Source organism: Puma concolor, chromosome E3 (assembly GCF_028749965.1).
Source record: "Puma concolor isolate L17-30 chromosome E3, mPumCon1.1.hap2, whole genome shotgun sequence".
In the NCBI taxonomy this organism is placed as follows: domain Eukaryota; kingdom Metazoa; phylum Chordata; class Mammalia; order Carnivora; family Felidae; genus Puma; species Puma concolor.
The window spans coordinates 6,294,185-6,302,504 of NC_141682.1; the positions used below are offsets into that span (position 1 = coordinate 6,294,185).

The 8,320-nt window shown below is 49.7% G+C and overlaps 1 long non-coding RNA gene across 1 annotated transcript; it reads left to right on the forward strand.

The window, feature by feature from the left end:
* Window positions 1-821: 821 nt before the first annotated feature.
* LOC147572905 (uncharacterized) lies at window positions 822-5,572 on the forward strand. The gene is made up of 3 exons (XR_015245419.1): window positions 822-1,018; window positions 1,500-1,621; window positions 5,140-5,572. It is a non-coding gene; the product is annotated as an uncharacterized LOC147572905 (long non-coding RNA).
* The last annotated feature ends 2,748 nt before the right edge of the window (window positions 5,573-8,320 follow it).

Below are 8,320 nucleotides of genomic sequence, written 5' to 3' on the forward strand. Positions count from 1 at the left end.
GCACCACCCCCTTGAAGGCCAGCCTGCCCCAGGCCATGGAACTCACAGAATTCACAGCTGCCCTGTTCCCTAGACCCACAGCCAGATCTGCCAAAGGCTTGGAGGCAGGGAGTACCCTTCCCCACGTATTATGCCAGGCGGGGCCTCTAGGCTCTGACGTTGACCCCAACAAAGGCTGAGGCCCCAGTGGTGTCCTGCCAGCTCCTGGGGTAACAGGCAGACCAGGGCCCACGTGGTTGTTCAGGAGTCATAATGAGAATGCTTCAAGCCCCTAACCACCAGGTTGCTGGGGATCCAGAGCCTGGAGATACCATGACTCATTAGCTATTATTTTTAGTTTTATGCCACAGAAGATGTGCAGGAACGAGATCAGCTTAAATGTCTTGCTATAAAAAGGATGATGGATGGGGGGCGGTGGGAAAAGACAGAAAGCCAGACAGACATGGACAGACAGAGACCGAGGGGAAGAAACTAAGAAATACACCAAGATGTTAGCAAGAGTTTCCCCTAAGCGGCAAGATTAGGAATAATCTTAAAATATTTCTATAAAGAATTCATATTATTTTTATAATAAAAAAATACATGTTAAATAAATGCACAAGGCATGAGAAGTCCTGAGAAGCTATTCTAGAATCAGCATTACGCAGGCCTTCTACCTAGTTACTGGCCTTGCTGGTAGAGAAGACTACTTCTCTCCCAGGGATTTCAAAGAAAGTTCTGGAACCAACATGAGCTACACATGCACTCCTGAAACAAAAACGGCTTTCTCACCTCCTGGAGTTCACACTGTGTAGACCTCTCTCCGTGGACAGGACTGGTCTGTGTAACTAAGAGAATGTTGCTGAAATGAGGGAGTGTGACTTCAGAGTCCAGGTCATAAAGGACATTGTAGCCTCACCTTGTACATCTTAGCTCTCTCACTGTAGCCAAAGCCAGCCGCCATGTCAGCAGAATACTCCAACAGCCCTGTGGAGAACTGAGGCCTCCCTCCAACAGCCAGCACCAACATGGCAGCCATGTGAGTGAACTTCATGGAAGGGACTCCTCCAGCCCCAGTCAAGCCTTCAGATGACAACAGGCTGGGCTGGTCACCTGACTGCAATGTCATGAGAGACCGGGAGCCAGAATCACCCAGCTTAGCTCCTCCGGAATCCCTGAGCTACAGAGACCATGTAGAACCTTTGCTCTTTTAAGTTTGAGGTAATAGATAATTAACACAAATGGTGACCTTATTTTTTGTAATGTTTATTTTTGAGAAAGAGAAAGAGAGAGAGAACATGTGAACAGGGGAGGGGCAGACAGAGAGGGAGACACAGAATCTGAAGCAGGCCCGACGTGGGGCTCAAACTCATGAACCGTGAGATCATGACCTGAGCCCAAGTCAGACGTTTAACCAACTGAGCCACCCAGATACCCCTGTTCTTTATTTTTAATGTGGCCCATATTCTATTTCTATTTGGGTGGCACTCTTCTGGAATCTTCTCTGCTTCTTTCACCAGGACTGTTTCCTGAGTACCCTTCAACTGAAGAGGAACTCCTCTTAGAAACTCAGCCTCGACCATCCTAGTTCATCTTGAGGCTGTGTGAACGCCCTTGACTTCCAGAAAAGAAAAGCACAGAGGTGAAAATTGTAAAATATTGTCTCATTTTTGGCTTATCTCCCCATCACTCCCTTCTGTGGGAATGGAGACGCCCACATGTTCTAGCACTTTCTCTCCTGTCTCTCTCTCCCCTCTTGCTCTGCCCTTCAGTGACATCTCTTCTCTTCTACCTCTAGCAGCCCACATGTGTGTCCTCAGACACCCGAAGGGCGTTGGGAAGGGGGGAGACCTGGAAGGTGCAGCCAGGACCCTAGGATAGAAGCCGCAGAAGGCGGGTTTCAGCTCCAAGAGAAAGAAATGCATGGCCTGTCACGGCCACAGCATGTGAGACAGGCCCCCTCGGGAGTCTGAGCAGAGGCCAAATGACCAGCACTGGGGTTATGGTGCAGCACAGGCTCTCAAACACTCATCTGCACCAGAATCGCACAGAAAATACATTCAAAAGGTGGATTCCCAGGGATCCACGCCCCTAGAGGTTCTGAGTCATCAGCCCTGAGGTGGAGCCCCAAAGCCTGAGTTTTTACAAGGAGATCAAAGGAACACATTCTGAGAAGAGGAAATCCCTCTGCTGGCTGGGATCAACTCTAGTAGGCTATAGGGCTGGGTGCTAAATTGGTGTTTGTTGAATGGTTATATGCAACAACAAATAATGAATGACTTTGAAGACCTATTAATACTCCTCTGGCCTCCTCCTGTCTTGGGTGAGGCAGGCAGCAGCTCTCAGAAAGGAGACTTTACCTCAGCAACAACCCTCTGGAGTCCTCAGGGGCCTGAAAAACTTGCTATCTTCAACAATGTTATATTAAAAGTCTTGGTTAACTTGACCTTGAGACAGAATCCTTCCAGCCCAAGCATCCTTGACATTCTCAGACGAGCACTGGGTCTGAGTTAGTGACAAGAAACAGGCTACTTTATCTCCATGGGTCATGTGAGAGTTATTCCGCTCAGGCCGCCATAACAGAATACCACAGACCGGGCAGCTCGAACGCCCAAAATTAGTTTTCTCACAGTGCTGGAGGCTGGAAGTCTGAGGTCAAGGTGTCGGCAGGTTGGTGTCTCCTGAGGCCTCTCTCCTTGGCATGTGGATGACTCACTTCTCCCGTGTCCTCAGTGGTCTTCTGTCCATGTGTGTCTGTGACCCAATATCTTTTTTTTTTTAATTAAAAATATTTTTAATGTTATTTATTTTTGAGAGAGAGAGAGAGAGGCAGAGCATGAGCAGGGGAGGGGCAGACAGCTAGGGAGACACAGAATCTGAAGCAGGCTCCAGGCTCTGAGCTGTCAGCACAGATCCCGACGCAGGGCTCGAACTCATGAACTGCGAGATCATGACCTGAGCCAAAGTCAGACGCTCAACCAACTGAGCCACTCAGGTGCCCCTCTTCTTTTTTTTTTAAAGTTTATTTATTTTGAGAGAGAGAGCCCGAGCAGGGGGAGGGGCAGAGAGGGAGAGAGAGTAAGGGAGGGGCAGAGAGAAAGAGGGAGAGAGAGAATCCCAAGCAGGCTCTGTGCTGTTAGCACACCATCTCACAACCTTGAGATTGTGACGTGAGCTGAAATCAAGAGCCCAATGCTCAACCAACTGAGCTACCCAGGCACCTGTCCTAATCTCTTCTTATGAGGACACTAGTCCTATTGGTGAGGGTCAACCCTACTGACCTCATTTTAACTTAATTCCATCTTTAAAGACCTCATCACCAACTACAGCCACATTCTGGGGGCCCAGAGGTTAGGACATCAACATACGAATTGGGAAGGGGGCCCAGTTCAGCCTGTGACCATTTGCAATCAGAAATTTCTGATTTCCAAAGAGTGGTGGGCCCCCATTTATTGGAATGGAGCCTATACCCCAAAACCCATGGAGGTCAGGACTCCTGTGGACGCCCAGATCTCACAAAAAAAAAGTGAAACAGAGTCATTTCCATATGTTCTGCATATGACGTGGTCACAATGTTGGTGCCACTTCTGTGGCTAAGAGGTGGCACACAGGGTAGTTTCCTTAGTCACCACACAGAGAGGGCTCTGTCCTGCCTGCCCCATGGACACCCTTCCTGACATGACCCCCTGTCTGGGCACAGCCTCCTCCTCCCTGATCTTTCTCTCTCTTTTCTCACATTTGGGCTTGGGGGAGGTTGAGTCACTGAAGGAGCTTGACAGAATGGCTCACAAAAGTGGTTTTATTTTAATAATTATCAGCCCCAGATGCTTCCCCCATGAGGCTCCTCACTTGAGCTGTGATAAACACAGCAACCGGAAAGTCACTTTATTAAACCATAAATGTTTGCCACAAATCACAACTAAATTAGCCCTTGGTGGAAGATGCACAGAAGCCCAGCCTGCTGCTTTCATTCCGTGAGTTGGGGAAAGGTAAAAACACACTTGGAACACTGTCTCATTAGGCTATAAAAAATCCCCAATGCCTGCGGGTTTGGACGTGCGTGGCATAAATGCACATGAGTGGGCACGTGTGTGTCGAGGATGTTGAGAGTGGAAGGGACAGGAGCAGAAGTTGCCCTTGCTGCCATCCCAGGCACACTGGTCCCCAACCTCAGCCCACCTGTCTGTCAGTCCTGCTGCCGAGCAGAGGGCCACCAGCACAGGACTGGTCCTGCCCTGGGGGGCCCCAGATCTCCCTCCACCTCAGTAATGCCCACATTGGAGCAACGACCATCCAGGGACCCAACGCTGCAAAAACCAAGCCAGGAACCCCTCTCCAACATGTTCTTGAGAATCCTTGCTTCTCTCTTGGACTCCTTTTTTTTAGCTGTAAAATGGAGGAAATGGGGTAAATCAGTGGTTTTCAAACCATACCCCATGGAACCCCAACAGAGACACATCAGAGACCCCGGTGATGATCCAGGGGCAGTCTGAGCGGGCAGGCTCCAAGCTCCCACTTCACTTCCACCCGAACAATTCTATCTTTACCTGCTTTGTATGTGGTCCTGGAGGGGATTTGTTTTAAAGGGGTCTGAAACCAAAAACTGTTCACAATACACTTGACTTAACGGCCTCTAGGGAGGTTTCTGGTTCTAGGCTTCGTGAGATTGTGATTCATTCATGTGATTCTGGGACCAGAACAGACTCTTGGTGGGGAGGGTCTCTTCCCAAGCTGCTCATCAGTGGATGGTCACCTCCACAGCTGTCTGGTGGTGGGGTCTTGTGACTCTACCTGGTATCATAATCAACCCAGTGCTTGCTGCTTGTTACTATGACTGAGTGCTCCTGTGTCCCCCGGAGAGCCTGGCTATGGTAAGTCAGAGCAATACGGGTGCATCTGTGTCACCAGTCCCCATTCCTGTGCCTGTGGCAGGCATCGCCAATCGATCACCATGCTTTCCTGCTGAGCCCAGACTGGCGCTATTCATTCCATTGTTCCAGATAGCCCCACCAATTGATATGCAAGAGCATGCAAGATACAACCTGCTTGCCATGCTTTTCTCCTTCCCTTCCTGAAAGAAAAGCCCCTGAAAACATGGGGACGGGCTTTGTTGTGGCTTGTACATGATGTTCTTCAAAGCATTTCCTTACCCATTCACAGGGAGCTTGGGGAAGATCTTCTGTATTTGTGGTGGCTCTTATCCAAGAAGGCCCCTCGCACACTGAACACAGCTGACCTGCGTAATCCCTGGGATGATGTGGAAATGACAGCATGACTTCAGACACTAGATTAAGTAAGACCTTGTGGCTTCTGCCTTGTTCTTTCTTGGGTCACTCTCCCTGGAAGAAACCAGCCACCGTGTTGTGAGGTGGTACCCTGTGGGGAGGCCCGCATGCCACCAGCAGCCAACACTTGGCTTGCCAGCCATGCAGGCGACCAGATCTTCCAGTCCCAGTCAAGCCTTCAGATGACGACAGCACCAAAAACCATCTTGACTGAACCTTGTTAGTGAGCACCCGGCTAAGCCGCGCTCCCATTCCTGACCCACAGAAATTGTGTGAGATGATAAATGTTTACTGTTTTATGCTGCCAAGACTCTGGGGGAATTTGTTATGCAGCCATGGGTGACTGTTACAGTATCTGAATCCACACGTGCCGGAGCAGAGTGGGGCACTCCAGCACAAAGAGAGGTACTATGGTGATGTCATAACTAATCACGGATTGTCACAGAGCTCTGTAAATAGAGGATAATTTGACCCCAAACAAGGTGGGATGTTAGTAAGGAAACGGAGTGGGAGTTTCTTTGACATGGTTCTGACTCACCCAGTGATTCCTCACTCCGGTTTCCTTTTCCTGCCATCTCTGCTTGTGTAAGCACATCTCGGACTGTATTTACAAATCAAAATCAGAAGGCCTCAGATCTCTCTCACCCTGAGAACTTATCGTCTAAAATCACAACCAGGAGGCCTAAATAAAGAGAAAAGAAGGAACAAAAGGAAGAAAAAGGAACGTTTTGGTCTCCCACTGCCCTTTCTCTTTCTATTAAAATACTTGTCCATCACGGTTATGAATCTTGAACCCTAATGAGTCGCCAAGCACTGCTGGTGTTTATTGCTGTGATATGAGACCTTTTTGGGTTATTTGTTAGGACTGAAGCTAAGTCATAGATTTACTGCTTTCCTCGTGACCGGTCTTAAAACGCGTGATTTAAGCTGTCAGAATGCAAATAACTCCAGATATCCTTGTAAATGGAGACACCAAGGAGGGTTTTATTGTTGGAAAGAAAATAGTGGATGACAAGTAATGCTGATAACAGTACAATGGACTCTATCCATAAAAGAAAATAGAAAGAGAAAAGAGACACCAAAAGAAGGAGGAAAAGAGGGGAGGGAGAGTGTTAACAGCTAAATCTCTGGCCAAACTTAATTTTAAAATCCAGACAACCAGCCTCCCTAACTCTTACACCATCAGTGGTCTGTGAAGTTAAATGCCCGCTTTCCTGGCCTGTCTCTGGAATGTCTCCCCCCACCAGCTGACCTACAAATACTTTATATATAGAGAGAGAGGACCCCATGACCTCACAATGGGTCCAATCCATGGATTCTTGGCTGCACATCGGCCACTCTCAATGCCAAATCGCCAGCCCGGTGCCCCCTAAGCCAAGGCTGCTCAGCCAATGTTTGTCAAGTGACCAAGTGAATGAAAGACGTGTCCTGTGCAGTTAACTGGCACTTGTGACTACGATCACGCTGGAGTCCTGACTGAGCCTGGCAAGGGAGATAATATTCCCATTTTACAGATGGGGTTAAAAGGCAGGGCCAAAGTTCCAGGGGGTCGTGGTGAAGGGAAGTGAGCTCCATCAACCTGCAGCCGGTTTGTACACCCTGCAATCAGCAGACATCCCATAGTGATGCCTTCTCAGCAGTAGAATGCAGGTTCCGGACACCGGCTGGAACTTCAGAATATTCTGTCCCCTTCCTCTGATAGCAGCATCTTTCATGTTTGGAGGCTGGGGAGGCAGGGAGAAAGGCAGCGCGGTCTCGATCGTCTTCCAGAGGGTCAGCCTCCCCTCCTTCTTGTCTCTGCTCAGTGCCCCTCAGCAGAGCTGTTCTTAACCTGACTGCACACTGGACTTACCTGGGAGCTTTAAAAAATACCACTGCCCTGGCCCTGGCCCAGAAAGTCTATAATTCAAAAGCACACCAGGACCGAGAAGAGCTGCCACAGGGAGAGATGGTCACCTTCTAGGAAGAATGTTCCAGCTTCATAACCCCTGGGAAATACCGCCGTCTTGATGTTGGAGCTCTTGGACTTCAGTTCTGGAATCCGGGCCTCACCTCGGCCACCTGGCGATCTGTTTGAAATGACAGATGTCGTCCCCAGCTTCTGATCCAGTAGCTTGGGTGGACCCAGGAAGCGGTGGCTTTGTTGAGACACACGTGGCTGGAGAGATCCAGGAACTGGGCTGGGTTCGGATGGAGAGAAGTGGCTCTCTTCAACTCTCCCTTCGGCTGTGTCCTCTTAACCACGAAGGACAGGAGTGCTAACGGCTGCTATTGGGGAGTAGGTGGTGCCGAATCACCTGCAGGCAGCCGTTACTCTCTGTTAATGGGGGAAGGGCCTCCGGGGAGCCGCTGAGCCCAGGGTTATAGAGATGTATATATAGATGTATGTATGTATATATATATATGTATGTATGTATATATGTATATAGATGTCACTTCTCAGAGTTGGTCTGCCATCACTGAGGTCATGGTGGCCCCAGTGCAGGGCTGACCGCCATTCTGGATCTGCCGGGAACGCCTCCACCCCCAGTAGGTGCATTCGGATATAATTAGGCCAATGGGCACTGAACCCCACTGTGCGCCAGGCACTGCGCTGGGCCAGGGGGACAAATATGAGGGACCCTGGGCCCATGAAGTGACCAACCAGGAGTAAACAAATGATGAGGCCACATGAGGAACAGACACTAAGCAGTGGGGGAGTAGGATCATGGGGGCTTCGTGGGAAATGTAGCCTTGGGGGAGTGTCCTGGAGGAGGGAAGTTTTCTTAGGTAGACACTCAGATGGGGCAGAGTGACAGGGGTTGAGGAGACAGTGCTAAAGCCGCAGAGGCCTGATTACCAGGGCCCACGAAGCCAGGGTAGGGGTGTAAGCCATGATCTTAAGAACAGCAGAGAGGCTTTGAAGGGTTTAGAGGGTGGTTCAGAAATGGGGCCAGCAGGAGGGGGCTTCATCTGCCACTGGTCTGGGCTGAGACCTAGGCTTTTGAGTCCAGAGGCCAGGTGTAGATCCTGGCTGTGTCACTTCCTGTGGGGACTCCCTGGGCAAAGTCTCCACT